The sequence below is a fragment of the Helicoverpa armigera genome, chromosome 12 (assembly GCF_030705265.1).
Source record: "Helicoverpa armigera isolate CAAS_96S chromosome 12, ASM3070526v1, whole genome shotgun sequence".
Classification (NCBI taxonomy): Eukaryota; Metazoa; Arthropoda; class Insecta; order Lepidoptera; family Noctuidae; genus Helicoverpa; species Helicoverpa armigera.
In genome coordinates, this window is record NC_087131.1 from 10,989,653 (window position 1) to 11,010,393 (window position 20,741).

Here is a 20,741-nt window from a genome sequence, read left to right on the forward strand (position 1 = left end):
CAGCAGTAGGTCGATAAAAAGGCTGTGTAACGTAACATGCATATATTGAGGTCTTAGTTACCATGACGCAAGTAAATCCGCGGACGAAAGCATAGTTTGAAACGAAAAAACAAATGCTATATCACATTACACAACATACGAATAACATACCTACTAAGTAGTTATTTCCTTCCCTTGGGGATAAAAAGAAACGCTAAGCGGATAACCGTTCACAAACTTATTGGAAAAATCAAGTCGTGAAGAGTGAATTTCCCCAAGGAGAAGACGGCTCAATAGTGTGTATGTACTGTATAATGTTTGGTGTCGAATAATTGTGCCTTTGGGGCAAATTGACTCTGGAAGGTTGTGTGTGTGTGTGTGGCTAATGTAGGTACTAGGTGTAAAATTATCAGCGTCTTAAGGCGAGGAATTGGTCAACAATAATTCCATAACCGGCACGCGCATCTAAGGCGCCAAAAGGGGTCGGAGCGTCTGAGCGGGGCGAGGATAACAATACGCGCGCTAGCTTATAACTAAAAGTCGTAAGCGGCAAAATGGTTTTGTAATTTTAATATTTAGAAATGATAATTTAATAAAAATTCTTTCTACAATTTTAAAGAGTATGTATATACTCAACTACTAAAAAAGTTAAGAGGCTTAAATCGGTCCCGTTTGCCCATAATATGTGAATCTCTTTTTAAAAAGAGGTATGTTTGATATATTTTTCTCTGTTATAAAAGTTACCTAATCAGTATCTAGTTTTCACTTCTAACAAAATAAGGTTTATATCATGAACTTTCAGGTAACCAAGTTGTATTTTGATCCGTTTTGTATTTACTGAGAAAAATTGAGATCCTTGGCGCCAAAAATTCCAATTCGTCCTCTTAACACTGGTCTACTGCAAGGTGTAAGCATCTTCGTATATACAAAAGTAATGAGCGATAAATCACCACGCTTCTTCAAGGCGGATAGACAATTAACTTTCTGATATCATATCTGAAATAGATCGGTACAAGGGGTCTATACCACGACAACTGCTTACCTTTAATCTTTTCTGAAGCTGCTAATGCTTTAGAACATACTGGTGACGGAAAATTCTTCGTCATCAGACTTTACGCGACAAATTTTATTCGGGACACGCATTTGGCAAAATGTTGGTTATACGTGAGCGGGAAATTCGAGCAGATGATCTGTTACTTTGAAAGTGCTCTAATTAATTACAAACCGCGAAAGCGTTTATACGAGTATGTTGACTATAGATAGAGTACCACACTGCAGACTTTAAGTCGGCCGACAGATTCTTCGGGAGCATAGATCAATATGGAAATGAATGGATGTACACACGTAATAACGATCAGGTATTTTGCCGGTATCAGATCGACAAAAAACTATTTATTGAATTAATGAACTTCTTAAAAAAAAACAACTATCGGCCGACTGTTTAGTCCGCAGTTTGCGGGTACTCTTCTCTGATGTAATTTACCGAGTCCCCATCAAAAATAACATTCACTTATAATACCACAAGAGCTTCAAAATTATCGGGTATTTTCCGATAGGTTCGTTGCAAACAAATGAAGGAGTCAAGTTTTTCAGGTTAAAAAATAACGAGCGCGAAGCGCGAGTGATTTTTCCTGAAAAACTTGACGACTTTATTTGTTGCAGAAATTGAGGGAATTGCCAGATAATTTTGAAGCTCGTGTGGTATTCGGGGGATTATTTTTCCGTCCCAAATGTCGGCCACAACCTGTCAGTTTGACGTAGCAACGACCAGAGAAAATATTCAAAAAAAATTATCAGTATAATACCCTGTAGGTTGTACCACGTGACGTCGAATGGTGCAATTCTATTGGTCGATATTTGGGTCGGAAAAATAATCAACGCTATCCATCATTTTTCGCAGTACCATCAAAATTGCGAGCGAAAAATGATTTTACGTGAGGAAAGTCAAGAAGATTTATGATCATTTAAATACAGTACTGTCTGTGTCATTATCGACTCCTTGCCTAATGTACAGTGAAATGATTTATTGATGAAGCAAGAAATATTGAATTTTCCTAATGTTTACTTCGTTCCTATAGATATAGTAGATAAGTACTAAGTAATATCAGTGAAGTGATATTATGGAAGAGTATTTTTATTGAATTTGAAGATGGCAGATATATATGTAAAGAAAGGTACATATTATTATCTGGATATTTACAACGGCTTTAATGAAGTTCCTGAAATTAATATTTCTAACTAGGCAATTTTTCAGAAATTGTCGTTTTCCCGAAAATATTGTTTTTTCAGGTATGTATTTTGATCTTTATAATAATACGTTTGGAATTTGTCACCTCGTGTTTTTTAACATGCTCTAAGGAAACTAGTTTTTTTTTCTTTATTTGCTTTAAAGTGGTCAAGATTTGTTTTGTTATTATCAAAGCAAATGTAACCAACAAGTGCTTTCAGCAATAATTTGTATGGATTATTACTCAAAATTTTCTTGGCATAATGACAGTTCTTACACGGTAAACTATAAGCTAAAATTACCACTCAAAACAATCATTAATCATTGATATAACTAGGGGTTATATGGGTGACATTGACAGGAGTTTTAGAGGTGAACCAAGTATTGTTAGCTTTGTAAGTAACTGAAGTCTTAGAATCAGAAGTCAATAGGTCCTTGACTTTTAAACCAGATTCATTTAGGAGGCTTTTAAATTAACTCAGGCAACTTATTGAAGAGAAGTTTATGTTCCACGTTTTGATTAAAATTCAAAATTAAACGGCTCAATGCTGAGCTCTACCTTAAGTTTTCTCTCTAGTAAACATAAAAATGTATAAAAATATTTAAAATATTGTTTACAAAGCAATAAGGCTACAAGACTTCCGAAACATCCCATTCAACACCCAGAATCCCTATTACAATCCAAAAATAACTTCTCATAAAAATGTAATACGCTAGCTTATAAAAGATTAAAAAGGTACGCGAATTTACTGCGTTTTGCGCCTGATATCGGATACCCATTAGCTAGAACGAGTTTTCTTTAGTACAGCCTAAAGGTATCTGGGTACTTTAATAACGGTAAGCGAATTTTAATGGATCCCTATGGTAATCAGGTACATAGTTTTGTATGGAAGGGTCATGAAAGGGAAGCTACTTATGTTTGAATTTTAAGAGACTGTGACCCTTGAGTTTGTTTCGGTGTTTGTTTTCAAGGAAGTCAAATAGGAAATACTGACTTCTTGAGTGTTTTTTACAACCCATTTTCAAAAGAAATATCATTTGACCTATACATTCTTAACATAACACACTCACGCACAAAGTTTGCGAAGACGGTTAAGAGGTGCCTAATTTTAATTTCGTTTGCGTATCTAAACACAAATCATTTATAATGGTTTGAAATGAAAAACTTGGGCCCAAACTTTTCGCATTTCTAAACGAGTTCTAAAGCGAATTTATGTTCGTAAAAAACACGTTATTTCTTAGGTGTTCAAATCTTTAACGTGTATTTGACGGGGCTCCCAAAATAAGTTTCGACAAAGGAACTAGGTAGATAATTTGATTGAAGTCCACCGAAAACGTTTGCTTACAAATTCAATGAACATGTTACTCCAAATAAAATAACAAGAAAAAAGAACTCCAACATTTCACTTCAAGCTGCGTGTTTCGTTGTCAAACAAGATTAACTAAAAACCGGCCAAGCGCGAGTCGGATTCGCGCATGAAGGATTCTGTACCATTATTTTTAAAACGGACCAAAAATTACGTTTGTTGTAGGGGAGCCCATAAAAATATTTATTATATTCTAGTTTTCAGTATTTGTTGTTATAGTGGTAACAGAAATACATAATCTGTGAAAACAACTCTCTAACTATCACGGTTCATGAGATACAGCCTGGTGATAGACGGACGGATGGACAGAGGAGCGAAAACAACAGGGTCCCGTTTTACCCTTTGGGTATGGAACCCTAAAAAGCACCTAGTACAAGCAATACTTACATTGCAGAACTTCGCATTGATTTAATATTCCTACCTAGTGCGTGCCTCACGCACCGACCAATTATAATTTCTAAGACCGTTTATTGCTTACCGCGGCCACGAATTAAATTAGACCTTAATTTCATGGGGTAGAGTTTAATTTTTAATGACGCGGTTCCGGGTTTAATCTCGTTGGCTTTTGTACGTAATTTTTGGGGTTAGTTGTATTTATAATTAGCTGTATAATTTTTGGGGGTTAGAAACAATGAGTGTGAACTTTACAGGCTTATGGTGGGATACACGAAATAAGGAAAAGTGGTTTTCAGTTTTGGTTTGCTTGAGCGCACTAATTACCGACATCAATAGATCTATTTGAATATGTCTTTCAGTGTTAGGTAGCCAAAATATTGATGAAAACTATAATATATTTATCGAGGTGCGTGAATTGGTTCCCGTGAGAGGGTGGAAGGTAGTTGGTAAATATAAAAACTACAGTAGTTGGCTTGTTCATCGTCGATTTTCATTAAACACAGCTGTTTCAGAGAATACTGGCTTCGTAATATTTCCTTAATTTACTGCGTTTGTGCTATAAAAAGAATAACGTGGTTGCTCATGAATATGTAACAGTTTTCATGATCATGAATATAAAATTGCGAATATTGTGAAATAATTTTAAAGAAAAAAATGCGTAAAACTTACGCCACATTGCAAAAAACATAATTTATTTTATTCATTGTGTGTCCTGAAAATTATTAACGAACTGAAAAAGTGTTTTGACCGTTCTCTTTCATGAAAACGGCAGCATATTTTTATGTAAACTATAATAATAATTACGTTTTGAGTTGTATGTTTTTTAGTGTAGGAACTAGCCTCTGTGTTTAATAAAATCATGTTTATTCTAGTATGACAGTTTAGTTATGTTTCAAATAAATTGTTTAAACAGAGTTTCAGTTCAATTGAAACGCATCACACAGACAGGTCACTAATTACACAAACCCAATTGCTTTAACTGCTAAAACATTTATCTTGCAATAAAAATAACTTTACACTGCGAGGAAAATAAAAAGGCATACAAATAAAACAATTTCAAACGTGCAGTGTCCACTTGATTGAATACAAACGAACAAACAAACGGACAAAACAAATATACAGATTGAATTGTTGCAGCTCCAAGCAAATATTGACGAGGAAATGCGTACACTGTTGAAAGAATTTATTCAGTGTCCCGTCTAGCCTTTTTCAATTTAGATTGAGTCGGATTTTTTACAGACTTAAAAAGGAGGTTCTCAGTGTAACCTGTATGTGTGTATGTTTGTCAGACTTCTGAGAAAGTTTTAGGAAACTAGATTATAGATATAAACTTCTGAGAAAGTTTTAGATGACTAGATTAGGATATTTAAGGTGTTTTTTCGCCATAAGTTTTTATACTATAACTAGACAAGACAACCATGATATATTATTGTGTAGTGAGCATTTTTACAAAATGAAGACACCTTTTGGTCTTAAATACAGCAATGAAGAAATTTCGAAATCACACTGCAAAATGGGACCTATTTTTGGTATTTTCAGGCCTTAGTTATTTCCTAGGAATCGACATGCTTTCGGATTTAAAATACTTAAAGGTACTAAATTACATTTCTATTTATAACTTTGTGATTAATTTGCCTTAATAATTAAAACGACCTAACATTTTGTAATTGAAGCAAATGTTTTGACATTTAATTAAACTTGACGGTACAAGGGTAAAATAATAATGTTAACAGAAACACAATAACGTAGGTATTTGAATAAAGCAACTTTAGCCAAATTACTGGAACAACGTCGTAAGATTCATTGCCAGAAAAAAGCAATTTAAACTTTATCTACAGGATTAAAAACTCAATTTCATTTAACGTGTCGAAAGGAGTCGTGAGATCGAGATTGGCGTCGCAAGATGTCTGGCAGATCAGAGAGTTAAGTTTACATTTAAATTCAGGGTAAGTAGCATTAGGTAAAACTGCTCGATTTTTGCCGTTTATTTCAGAAAGTCACTAATCGCACAAATCACGTCAAAAGTGTAAGTACTTTATTCTGTAGTTTTTATTGATTACCTTATATATTTTAGTCTTTCATTTAATTCTGGATATTATTCTTTATATGCCTAAACACCATTTTCAATTTCAGATTACAAAAATTTTATAACTTACATTGTCATTGTTTGTAAGTAGGACAAAAAGGTAACATTCCGAAACACTAATGACCCAACCGCGTATTAATGAGACCGCACACAATTAATTGAATAAATGAACAGTAACAATTAGCAGGTTTAAACAAAGCTTACACTATAAAAATGTTGTAGGTAATGAAGAATTATTTGATGATTTTATAAACGTGCTTTAAAATATGAAAAGATGATTTTATAAACGTGCTTTAAAATATGAAAAGATGATTTTATAAATATGAAAAGTAACTTGTGTACATGTAGCTGAAACTAGGGGAAGCAGCCATTAGGTTAAATAATACAGAAAATTAGAGAAAAAATAACATTTTTTTCCTATTTTATTTCTCACAATATTACAAAAAAGCAGCCACATTTCCTTATTGCGTGGCGACAATTTTGTCTATTAAGGTTCCGTCGACCTATCTTTTAGCCAGCGAACAAAATCAAACCTTATGACGTAGTAACAAGGTCGAAAATAAATAAGAGCTACCTACAAGTAACGTCGGCGACAAAATTAACGTGATTCATTTTGTTAAGAATAAGAAAATGTATTGCGGAATAAAATTTTTAATGAAAGCGTTTTTCTTCGTTTTGATTGTCTAAAAAATCACTGTTATATTTCATGTAGGCTTAGTTGGTGTTTTCACTACGTGCAGTCGTTTTAGAGTAAGCATATCGCGATCAGACAGACAGACGTGGCTAAGAACTTTTTTAATTTAAGATAAGATTTGTTTATTCGCATGAAACCTGGTATACAGATGTGTTCTTTTGGAAAAAGAGATCTTAAAGCATGCGAAATGTTTAACATAGTAAACTTTCTAGGTATTGCATATTACAACAGAAATTACAATCAAATTGAATCAGAAATTGAAATTACTAAGCAAATTAATTTTAAACAATCTGCTATTTAATAACATGAAAGTGATGATAATAATATTATATTGTACCTATCTAAAAGCTTCGATATCCGTAATGATTGCGTTCATGATAATCGTAACCAATAATAACCACGACCACTGATAACCATAGGTTTGACGTGATTTCACGGAAAACCTATCATGATACATAATACTATGTTACATAGCACGCGTTCACAACCATTTATTATGTTGCTATTCGAGCGAAATCGATTGTAACTTGATTTACTCCCTTCAGCTAGGGTGACTATACATAGTGCCAAATTGAATACCATTTCTTATTAGGGTTCCGTACCCAAAAGGTAAAAGGGGACCCTATTGTTTTCACTCCTCTTTCTGTCCGCCCGTTCATCCGTCAGTCAGTCTGTCGCCAGATTGTATCTCATGAACTGTGATAGTTAGAGAACTGAAATTTTCACAGATGATGTATTTTGTTGCCGCTATAACAACAAATACTGAAAATTAGAATTAAATATATTTTGGGGGGCTCCCAACAAAAGTGTTTTTTTTTGTTGGTTTTATAAATAGTGGTACTGAAGCCTTCGTGCGCGAGTCCGACTCGCACTTGGCCGGTTTTATTTTTCCGTGAGGTAACAAAACTATATTCTAAGGTTCAATGGTCTTACTACAAAAAAAGTTAAACAGACGAAACATGTTTTAGATTTGAATAGAGAAGTTTCCTTAAACGTGTGTTGAACACCTGTTCAACGTTTATATAGTAAGACCCTAAGCCTTTGTTTGTTGATTTTATTGATGCTTACAAATAGTCAAAAGCCAGAAAACCTGACGGTCGAACCATGCTTTGAGAAGGTCAGTTAGACTGGTAGCCTACAGCAACATAGCGAGAAGGAAGAAAATGATGAAGAGTAGAAGCAGTGATGGGAAAGCAGATACGAAGATCATACACATACATATCAATTTATAATGGTAAGTCATTTCAATGTATGTCATTGGTAATTTCAATGTCACCTGTGCTGTGGGCCTTGAAACCTATAACGCCAGCCTTACAGATGATGAATATCCATCGATATGACAGATAACATGTCTAGGATATACCATTACCAATTGACACGGAATTTCCATCGTACGGTTCGTGTATATTCAGTCACGGATATAATGTGGTATGAAAATACTAGCTGTTGCCCGCGACTTCGTCTGCGTGGGCAATATAGATTTCCAATGTCGTTTATTTAATCGTTCATGCTCAACTCCTGTTGGTGATAGCGTGATAATATTGGTGATAGCCTATGTGTTGAACCGCCCCTCAGGTAATAGTCATGCAAAATTTGATTTAAATCCATGCAATACTTTTTGAGTTTATCCGCATACAGACAAGCATACAGACAAACAGACATACAGACAAAAAATCAAAAAACTTCATATTTGGGTTCAGAATCGATTATGGATCACCCCCCAAGTATTCTTTTAAAAAAATATTCAATGTACAGTTTTGACTTTCCTATCATTTTATTATATGTACAGATACGGTACCTACGTGGTTGTGTGTTCCCGGCTGCGGGAAAGCGTTTACACGCTAAAGTAAATATGGTTACGTACGATGGAATTTGCCTTTTTATTTGTTCTGTGTAATGAATTGCTGTTTCAATGGTTTCTGCGTTTAGTTTTCATTAAATGAAATTGGTGATATTTATTTTAAGAACGCTTTTAGGTTAGCATAGGACCTATATGTATGTCTACCTGCTTTATAATTGCCGTCTATTAAGTTTTTGAATATATTTTAGTTATTAAAGAAAAATCATTTTAAATAGGAGTTAAAGAAATGCGCTTATATTTATTACTTTACTAGCTTTTGCCCGCGGTTTCACTCACGTCCCGGATGGTGACAAAAACTATCCTATGTCCTTCTCCCGGGTCTAAGCCCCTCTAATTTTCAGAGAAACGGTTCAGCCATTCTTGAGTTAAAAAATGTGTAACTAACACGACTTTCTTTTATATATAGATTCCCTATTCTATCATTTATATACGCTTCATAGAAAGCGCCAAAGTTATCGTCGTCAAGCAAAAGGAATCGTTTCTTTTGTATAGGAAACGGCCATCAGTGAATTGGGGCAGGAATTTAATCGGTATCGCTATAATCTTTATTGTTTTTACGACTGCAGCTATAAAGAAACCACTTAATCCACACTCAATTGATTTCAATTTCCTAATTCAAAACAAATTTTCAAGAAGCCAGAGTTGAAATAACAAATCTATGACTGAAACGTATAGATTGAAAAAAAAAAATACGTACCTATCGTTTGTTTCGTAAAGATTTTAAAATGCATATCTAATTATATTACATTAAATAATGTTTATACCTAAAACGATATATTTTCATTTTATTCGTAATTTAATTGTATTGTACAGTGGTCATTACGACATTATTATCAAAGCTTTAATAGTTATATTGCATGTTGATCCATACGTTTATAAAAAGTGATGTCAATGACATTAAATTGCACACCATGGCAACACTATTTTGCCGAAAACTGGTGACAAGTCGCTCCTGGCACCTTAACCATAAATCACTTGAAAAAACGCCTACTACAGCATTACACAAGGAATACTTCTTTAAATTAATGTTAGATGTGACCCATTTATTTATTCACAAAACTAACTTTCAAAACTCATTATTAGTTTACTTAAGTAATTTTCAGCTTCTGTGCGCCCTTAATAAAATCAAGATTGAAAACCAGATAAGGAATAGCTCTCATTAGTTCCAAAACCAAACATACCGTCCAATCACTCCATTGTTAGTCCGTACGGCGTGAAATCACACTTTTTTCAATCACCCGGAATTTCCACCCAGAAATTCTTCACGCACCAAAGAAAAATAAACTTTATCGCAATAAAAATAAAGTTGTTTTCGTCTTGAAAGCTCTACGCATGCGTACTTTTGTTACCGCAGTGCGCGGCGCCCGTTAGACCCGACGGCGCGCGTGTGGACTCCCCATTACTGAAAAAAAAGTACGACCATGTTTGCAACATATATTTGTACAAACATATGGTCAATTGGAAACAGTTTAAGTATTTGGGCCAACGTTTGTCACGAAGTTTGACGTGCTGAAGTGTCATTGGACTCGACTGCAGTGTTTAGCGGAGTTATTTCTGTGTTATGTAGCCGTGTAGCGACGGCTTAAGAATACATATGTCGCTACCCCTTCTTCCAGTGGGTGTCGTAAAAGTCGACTAATGGAGTATAAAATGCACCAAACACCAGTGCAAGAGAAGGAAAACTCGGAAAAAACCCTCTATCAACCCGTCTGGCCAGCGTGATAGCAGTAGGCTAAATACCTCTATGAGCAGCACAAAAAAGCCACGGCCCCTAGTTCCCGGCAGTCCCGCTATTCCCGGTCATGGTGGCGACCGTGGTTACGGCGGGGCAGGGGGTGCGAAGAATCTCCGGGTTACGGGAGGCCACCAAACAAAACTGACTCTGGCGACGTACAACGGCCGCACGCTACGGCTTGACTCGCATCTGGCGCAACTCGAGGTGGAACTTGGGAAGATTAGGTGGCACATATTAGGGTTATGTGAAGTTCGAAGAGAGGGAGGACACCATAACCCTCGAATCAGGTCACCTAATGTACTTCCGAGAGGGAGACCAACAATCCCAAGGTGGCGTTGGGTTTCTGGTTAATAAGTCCCTAGCTGATAACGTTGTGGAGGTGTCTAGTGTGTCGAACAGGGTAGCGTACCTTATCTTAAAGCTCACCGACAGGTATAGCCTCAAGGTAGTGCAAGTGTACGCACCGACCTCGACACATTCAGACGATGAAGTGGAGGATATGTTTGATGACATATCAAGGGCCCTCCACTTCACTACAAAGACCCATTACACCGTTGTCATGGGGGACTTTAACGCTAAAGTGGGAGTACAGATTTGCGGCGAATCGGCAGTAGGATCCCATGGATTTGGAAGCAGGAATCATAGGGGGCAAATGCTCGTCAACTTCCTCGAACGTGAGGGGCTCTTTTGATGAACTCTTTTTCAAAAGCAGCCCCAAAGGAAGTGGACGTGGCAAAGCCCCGACACTATGACTAAAAATGAGATTGACTTCATCATGACGAACAAGAAGCACATATTCAGAGACGTCTCCGTGATCAATAGGTTTAATACCGGTAGCGATCACCGACTTGTCCGAGGCTCTCTGAATATCAACTTCAAGGCTGAACGTTTCCGTCTGATGAAGGCCAGGCTCCGACCAACACTGCTCCAAACCATGACAGGATCTGAAACGTTCCAGTCAAATTTGGAGAACCGATTTGCCGCCGTGGAAACCACAACAGACGTTAACCAGAACCACGAAAATGTGGTTCGGATCCTCAGGAGGAAGGTTCGAGATTCTGTAACATGCAGCGTAAGGGCAAGAAATCAAAGCTTTCGGAAGAGACATTAGGGCTTATGAAGAGACGACGTGAAAACCCACCTGTCACTTCGTCAGCTAAGCGGGCTCTAAACCAAGAGATCAACAAGCACGTACGACGCGACCTCCGGTGCTCCAATACTCTTGACATTGAAAGAGCAATTGAGCTGAATCGGGGGTCAAAGGTGTTCGTACAATCTCTTGGAAGAAGCCACTTGACGAAGCTGACCACAACAAGTGGAGAAGTCGTTTCTTCGGTGCCGGCAGTCCTTTCGGAAGTGGAAAATTTCTATGGCCGGTTATACGCATCGCATGCATCTCGACCTGATCCCGGAAATGAGGACTCTAGAGCCACATTAACGCGCCATTTCACCGAAGACCTGCCAGAAGTCAGCAGTGGCGAAATCGAGATCGCTCTGAGACAGCTCAAAAATGGAAAAGCCCCTGGCGAGGATGGCATTACAACAGAGCTATTAAAAGCAGGAGGAAAGCCCGTACTGGGGGAGCTCCAGAAGCTTTTTAATGCCGTCCTGTTTGAAGGAGAACTCCAGAGGCGTGGAGTAGGAGTGTTGTCGTCCTGTTCTTCAAAAGGAGACAAAACCCAGTTGAAGAACTATCGACCCATTTCCCTCCTAAGCCACGTCTATAAGCTGTTCTCAAGAGTGATCACGAACCGACTTGCGCGAAGACTCGACGAATTCCAACCACCGGAGCAGGCTGGGTTTCGAGCGGATACGGCACCATAGACCACATCCACACAGTGCGGCAGATTATACAGAAGACCGAAGAGTATAATCAGCCCCTGTGTCTAGCATTTGTGGACTATGAGAAGGCCTTTGACTCGGTTGAAATCTGGTCTGTTCTGGAGTCCCTGCAGCGTTGTCAAGTAGATTGGCGATACATCCAAGTGATGAGATGTCTCTACGAAGCCGCTACAATGTCCGTCCAAGTACAAAATCAGCAAACAAGGCCCATACCGTTGCATCGAGGAGTGAGACAAGGGGATGTTATTTCCCGAAACTGTTCACTAATGCAATGGAGGATATGTTCAAGACGCTGAACTGGAAAGGACGTGGCATCAACATCAATGGCGAACACATCTCTCACTTGCGATTTGCTGACGATATCGTCATCATGGCAGAAACGCTGCAGGACCTACAACAGATGCTGAACGACCTGGCTGAATCTTCTCTACGCATCGGCCTACGGATGAACTTGGACAAAACCAAGGTCATGTTCAATGAACATGTTCTACCGGAACCGATTGCGATACACGGCGCCGTTCTCGAAGTTGTTCGGAAATATGTATACCTCGGGCAGACATTGCAGTTAGGTAGAAACAACTTTGAGGACGAGGTGAATAGGAGAATTCAGTTGGGTTGGGCTGCATTTGGGAAGCTACGTCGAGTCCTAACATCGTCGATCCCACAGTGCCTAAAGACGAAAGTCTTCAATCAGTGCGTCCTACCTGTCATGACTTACGGAGCCGAAACGTGGACACTGACGGTACGGCTGGTCCACAAGTTTAAAGTCGCTCAGCGGGCTATGGAAAGGGCTATGCTTGGCATTTCTCTGAGGGATCGCATCAGAAATGAGGTAATCCGTCAGAGAACCAAGGTCATCGACATAGCCCACCGAATCAGCAAGCTGAAGTGGCAGTGGGCTGGCCATATTAGCCGAAGAACCGATAACCGTTGGGGTAAACGAGTTCTAGAGTGGAGACCACGCCTCGGCAAGCGTAGTGTAGGACGTCCTCAGGCACGGTGGAGTGATGACTTGCGCAAGACGGCTGGCAGGAGCTGGATGCGAGTAGCCGAAAATCGATCTCAGTGGCGTGCACTTGGAGAGGCCTATGTCCAGCAGTGGACTGCGATAGGCTGATGATGATGATGATGTAGTAAACAGTACAATTATAAAATGTATTTTTTATTCAGTTACTTTGTAGTAAAATAGATATCTAATTAGCCTTATGCTACGTTAGTCGAGCGTCGTTGAAGTTAGGTCATAGTTTTGAATTGCAGGGAAAGTTGTACCTAAGCGACTATCGAGTAGGTACTTATTGCTCGTTTGGGATTGATTTTCTTAGTGAGCCTGTTATTTAAGATAACGATTTGAAACGACTTTAAGTCATATGGTGGTAAAAATCTAATACAATTTTTTTTTTAAACACACATTTGTTTAAATTAAAGTTAACTTTTTTTAAATACTTAACACCATTCAAGTTTTGTTGCTGATTATAAAATATTAATACAAAATATATTGGCTACATAAAAATTAAAAAAAAAAACTTTTTTAAACAAAACACCATCTTATAATACTGAGGCCGTACATAAGTAAATAAGAAATTCGAATCCAAAAAGGAAATTATAATCACGAAAGATTTAATGTTCGGAAGCTCCCGAAAAAATATATAAAAAAGATATTACCAATCCAATCTCTTTACTTCCGAACTCGTTGTCTGAAAGAGTGGTGAAAAGAAAAATAATATGTAATCCTTTTCAGCGCTTAGACGCTTACGATTTCAGCCAAGCTTTCAAGCTTCCAGTCTGATTGCGTTGAATTTATACATGTTTGAGCATTAATTTTTCTAATGTTATTTTTTATTTTTCTAAACTGATTGTAACTGCTTCACAAACCCGAGGTTTTTTTCGTGCGCATACGCTTGTTTTAAAAAGATAAAGAGTCATTTATTCAAGGTCGGCTGAAAATCAGCACTTGTTGAAGGTTAAGTTTACAAAAGACTAAAAAACATCCGCTGTTCACTGTTCGCCGTTTTTGATGAGAATAAAAAATGGTGGAACGTACTGCCCAGCAACACAATTTTATGGTTTGATGAACCGGTTGCTCCTTGAAAACACTTTTACTCAGCTGCATCTGGGTGGACTGGTAGCCGACCCCAACTTGGTTGGGAAAAGGCTCGGAAGATGGAGATGGCTTGAAGAACTGGTTCTATATCACAAGTTTTTCTATGAGCGTCACATTCCGCGTGGAAAGAAACCTGTCGCGCAGTTACAGGTGTCATTGTTTGTACGCCATTAGCGGTCCATTGTTTGTTATCACTCAAGTAGTTGTACACCGCCCTTAGGCCGTTTGTCCACCGATAATGCCCTAATAAATGAAAAAAGTGTAAAACCATCAAGTAATACTATAATAAAAAGACACATCCTATTATATTAATCACTACAGCTATCAAATTGTAACCCATTTTTCAAATCAATTGAACCTGCCAAATCCCCACGAATCAATTACATCGCTAAACACTGTTCAATTAATTATTAATTGAATCGGTATTCGGTAAAAATAGTGGTAGTATTCAGTCTACCGAGTCGTATCGATTAGACCAATCAATTGGGAACCGTGCCCTTGACAAGGTCATTTATAGCGATAGTTCAGTTTATTTAGGCAATCAGACTAGAGAACTGGAAGTAGGTAAGTACTACATTTCATTTATTTAGTCTGAACCTCAAACGAACTGATCAAGCGTTTAGAAAAGACTGGTCTAATTGGACTTTTTGTTGATCACCCATCTATATACCTATTTAATTGGGTGAGTAGGTATTTGTTAATCTGATTGGTAACTGATAGAGAATGAGACATGTGTAATATTCATGTTACATAGATTGGTGAATACAGACTTTTAAGTTCAGATTTCTGCACGATGATTTTTTCCTTTACCATAGTAACCCAGATACAATGAGAAAGAAAGTAAGGTTATTCGTTATGTTTATGTAAAATATTGACGAGCATTAAGAATCAAAATTAGGTAGCTATTATCAAGACGATTGTGATTTTTGGGCTAAAAAGCTCCAAAACTTTACCGATTAAAAAAATATACATATTTCAATGTTTACAAGCTAAACTTTCCGATCCGATGATCTTTTATCTAGTTACGGGAAAAAGTTTCCCTAGGACGCAAGTGTAAACCCAGAAACGGTAGGTTCTAAATAAGTAAATAATAATAAAAAAAAACATTAAAATCTGCCTATCTAACCGCGTAATTAAAAGACGCCGGTTGTTTGAGTAATTAAGACATGGAAAAAAACATTTTTATCTTAAAACGGTTACAAAGGTTAAATAAATATTATTTTTTTTTGCAATTTGTAATTTCCCAGTAGCGATTTGTTACGAAATACTGACAGATAAGATGTTATACAACGATATACGATATATGGAACAAATATAATAGCCTATTATGGTCAGTTTTTCTTGCCATGTAAACACAAACACAAAAATTGAAAATATAGGGCCTTGCTATGGCTTGTGTAGACATTTGTCCTGGCTTTCTTCAATGAGATATTGACCAAAAACTAGTGGCATAATGTTTATTAAATACAAACTTTTATCAATGAAAATAAGCTTTGTTACTTACATCTGTACATAATAAAATTATGATACGTATCTGTGTAATAAATAAAATACAAAATCTGAATTCTGCTGTAATATTCGCCGTAAACCCAAAATCTGTACGTCGACGACATTAAAGTGACCTGGAGTCGTGCCAACAAATATGATCGAAGTGGTTTTCAACTAGGACACGTTTGAAAAGGATCGCTACTTAAACCTAGCATAGTCTTAGCATAATTTTCATAATTTCTGTCCAGGACGTCCACTGTCAAACATAGGCAACCAACTGGTTGGAGTGACCTGCATCCAGAGCCTGGCGGCAACTTTTGTCAGGCTTTTTAACCACATCGCTGGTGGCCTACGTTGGTGGTATTATATTTTACTATATTCTTTCTTTGCATTAATGATTTTGATAATAAATATTATATTCTTCTTCGTGAAAAGAAGGAAGCATAATGAGAAAATCATTAATGAAATGCTGCCCAGAGTAATTGTAAGTTTCTTAAAGCTTTTCTTCTTGGAACTTACCTAAGTTGTTTGAAGATATGAATGCCTACTTTAAGCAACTTCGGTACCTACATACAACAGCCACGTTTTATCTTGCAGTCAACGCAATAAAGGTTGAGTGTTTCGTCTCGACTACCTGAGATTCATTCATCAAATTCACAAGCCAGTCTCGGCTTTGCTTTGATAACACAACTTCACGGATTCAACTTCAGTCCCCACACTACAAAGACGTTTCTTAAACACAACACAATCTTTCTCAATAAGAACATTACTTTAAGCTTAGAAAATTTTGTTCAAAGTATTTGTAACAAAACTTATTACAAAAATAACCGGCTTCTAAAAGGCGGGTGAAGGTGTTTTTCTTCCGTGAAAGCAACATCTGAATTGAAAACTACCACCTTTTTGGGAAATTAGTTGAAAACGATGTCCTTCGTAGCTGTCAACGATTCTCGATCATCATTCTGGCAAATTAGAACGATCCGATTTCAATCGATAACCGGCTGCTAATCGGGCTGGTAGCCGCCAACCGTGTCCGGTTTCAGATAACATAATATCCGGCATTCATCCGTCACTTCTGGAAAGCAAATCCTCTAAATGAACCGTTACTTCGCAATGTATTTTTAGAATTCTGTTTCTAGGTATGCTAATATTAGAAAGTTGAAGAGCTTTTCAAGTCTCTTATAATACTATTTTTGTATTTTTAAGTATAATATATATCTCCGAAACAGCCTTACTGATAATGGCACACATTAAAAAAAACATCACTTTAAAGTCTTCAGTCCCTATAACCATTAATTAAAAGATTCATTAGTGGTAACCACATCTACTATCCAAGTTGAAACGAGGACCGTACAAGTCTCCCCTTGGTACAGAGTTGTGACATAAAATATATGATAATATTAATAGCCTGAAGTATAGGTGGAATACACTTAATTGATACTAATGTAACTTTTAATATGACCTGGTGAAAGTTTTCTGAATATAGTAGATTAGGGTTTGCTGTAACCAATCTTACCCATGGTAGTATCGAATTATTCAGTAGCATATAAGGTCAATAGTTATTGTATCACGTAAAAATCGATATCCAGCTGCTTATAGAAGAACTGAAACAGAATCTCTACTTACTAAAGTCATCAATAGTACAAGAATTTTCACTTTAAATCTGGACTTATTTTTGAATAATACTGCAGAGCTTAATGCAAAAGTTCTTGCATACATCTAGCGTCAGCCATTAGTTTGAATATTTAAACAGACAATTTAAATAGTTTCAACCAATAATGGTAAATGGATTCAGAAAGTAAGATAGGCAGTCCATGTATAACACATATTTGGCAAAAAGCTAGACTAGATGAGGATGATGATAAAACAACAAAGTTTTGACAGGGGCAGTTTTATACGCAAAACTTGGATCGCACATACATGATATTATGCGAGTATACGACATAAGATAAATGGAAACTTAACGACCATCTTCTACCAAATCTGGAGCGAATGCCAATTTATGGACTTCATTAAGGGCATACTGAAACCAGAAAATTGAGCCTTTTAAACTCGGGTCTCTTGGAATAATTACTGTGATAAAAAGGTTCGCGGCTGGAATAAATTACTAGCTGGTGCAGTTTAAGCGGTCTCATCAGTCGGTGCTTTAGACAATTGGAACAAAAAGATGGGATTGTCCTACTTACTCCCAGAAGTATAATGGTACAGTTTTATATAATTGCAGTGAAGATTTTTTTCGCACCGTTGGAAAGATATGAGTTTTAGGACATTGTAATGTTTTTATCGCGAAGAAAGTTTCTTTACACCTATATTTTCCTCGTAAAAACAACATGAGAACCTTTTCCTGTATTTGTAGCATCTAAAACTATAAATAAAATACAACATTTCTAAAAAGATAAGAAACTATATCTGCTTCATTTTAAACGACAATTCATATTTAACTACCATTAAATAGGTAAGAGCATAAAATATTAAAAACAATGATTAAGAGATTAATAATACAGATAAAAAACTCGTATCTAAAGGCAGAAGAGAATAGAAAATAGGAATAAAAGTAGTTCTATCTAGATTCCAAGAGCCGAGATAAATAATAAACAAAACAGCATCGCGAGCGATAGTTCTACTTCCGAACAAACTACGAAGTTTAATGAATTTTGATCAAGAAGTTGATCTCAAGATCTATATTGCTGAACTTGTTAACGATTTACTTAAACATTAAGTAACTCAAGCTTTTGATAAGGAAACTTGTGCACTGGATATTAATGAAGATTTAATCAGTTTGATTGACTGTATCGGCGCTATTGTATCTTCATGAGAGGATGTAGCTCGGAAAATAACATAAAGAAGTGGCTTTTAATTTTATTTCATGTAAATATAGATTTAGTTTATTTTTAAATATAATGTACGGATTTTATTGAAAAATGAAAATACATTCCCCAAGAAGTGGCTTATTTTACAATTCCATAATGTTAAAAGTTTGTCTTTTGTATAATGATTTTGTAAGACATGTTTTTTAACCTTCATTCTTCTCACTAACTATCATTACACTGTTTTTTTTCTTAGTTGATCCATCTTCGTTATAGTCTCTGCCTAAGCTTCTCTGCACAGTCTTGTTCCTCTAACTTGTTCGCAAGTAACATTACGAACTAACTTATCTATGTCTAGTAGGTATGACACGAGTCAGGTTTTATCAGACGTGTTTTCTGAAGAAAATTGTTCTTGCTCTTATGTGATTCACATCGCTATTAGTTTCTTTTGTTATTTTGTTTTTGTTGTCTTTTATTGGAAGTTCCTTCTTGTTAGTTTAGATTCTCATTAAAATGACAAACCAGTCTCAAAATTCGACCCTCACTCAACGTCATCATAAAAAATAATACGCCAGCCTTTTTTATTCCACTCTCCTAACCAGCACTTTTGAAATAAACAGTAAATATAAACGAGGACAAACATACTCCAGCATTTTCAGTTTATGTAACATTAAAATATAACGAATCAAAAAAGCAGGTCAAAAACTACGTGGAAAGCATTCAGTAGGCAAAAAACGTGACTTTTTATACCTACTGAGAGCAGTCTAAAGTTTTTTTGTTTTTTTGATGGTCCTGCGAGACGGGATCAGTTGAAAACGTGACTTGAGTCCGCATGAGCGACTGACAATAGATACGTTTTTCTGTAATGGTGTCCCGGAACACTTTACGATATAGGTATTTTTCAGTGGCTTCATGTATAATAACTGCGAAGGAAGATTTAATGTGGGTCGAATTTCTAACCGAAATAAGCGTTTTCAGGTATGTTTGTTTCTTGTCGCCCAATGAAACTATCCTCCTGTGCGTTTACATATTATATCAGAATGATTATGATCCAATGGTGTGATCCAATAATTCTGTCTGTTGGCAAATAATTTCGGTATGAAAATAGGAAGGCAAAAGATTTTGAAGTTTTTCGTAAAGCATTCGGGGTGCAAAAACCGACTCCCAAAAACACTGAAAAGCAAAAAAAAACTTTTCTTAAGTGCATCGGCCTAGAAGTCAGTGTCTAATGGATGTAACTAAGTTTATTTCGCCACCGAATTCTAGGCCGATGCACCTAAGAAAAGTTTTTTTTTTTTGCTTTTCAGTGTTTTTGGGAGTCGGTTTTATTTTTTTGTAAAAAGTTTTTTATTTTTAGCTTTTCAGTGACAAGCATAGTTGTCACTATCCGTATGTCATATCCGCAGTGGAAAGTTCTCATCAATACGAACAATATAAGCCCAAACACGAGGTAGTTTACATATTCAATTGTCAAGTTCCCTCGACCTTCGCTGGTCTCCGTTATCAGGTCAGCTTCTAACCTTCACTGTTGCATAGTGTTATCAGACATACGCCTTAGTGTCAAGCTTTTACCCTACGTATGCCTACAATTTTCGAAAGTTGCCCTCGATTTCTCAGGGTTTCCATCATCAGATCCTGACCTGGTGACTATGGGACCACCTGGGAGGTAAACCCTATCAAACAAAAAAAAAATTTGCAAATCGGTTCAGGCGTCTCCGAGGTGAACATACATAAAAAAAAAAAGATCCCGACGAATTGAGAACCTCCTCCTTTTTGGGAAGTCGGTTAAAAACTTGCTAGATGTAAATTAATCGTAGGACTTTACACAGACCATTTACATACGTTGCAGTCACATATCTATCATCTACCATAGATTTAGATTAATATAGATAAAATAATATAGATAAAATAAGTGTACAAAAGTAGACCCGTCATCCTGACTCTTACTAGATTTTTTATAACAATCTCTTAAGACACAAGTAGGTAGATATCTTCAATAGAACTCACAAACGATGGTCCGATATTGTCAATACTTGAAGACTATTGTAATCATTCAACTCGAGACACAATAGACGCTTCAGCACTTATCTTTAGAGACGTTTTCCAACAAGCTGAATGTCAGACACAAATGTAGATAATAATAATAAAAAAATAAAAACTG

General features: G+C 36.6%; 1 protein-coding gene across 3 annotated transcripts in view; it reads right to left on the bottom strand.

Moving 5' to 3' along the window:
* LOC110374333 (uncharacterized) overlaps positions 1-20,741 on the bottom strand; it is a 57,933-nt gene that overhangs the window by 32,746 nt on the left and 4,446 nt on the right. Inside the window, exon 1 of one of the 3 annotated variants that reach the window (XM_064037241.1) lies at positions 9,792-9,814. The exons of the other annotated variants lie outside the window; for them this stretch is intronic. The gene's annotated coding sequence lies outside the window, so the exon portion shown is untranslated. Of the gene's footprint in view, positions 1-9,791; positions 9,815-20,741 lie in introns of those variants that run through there. 3 annotated transcript variants of the gene reach the window in all.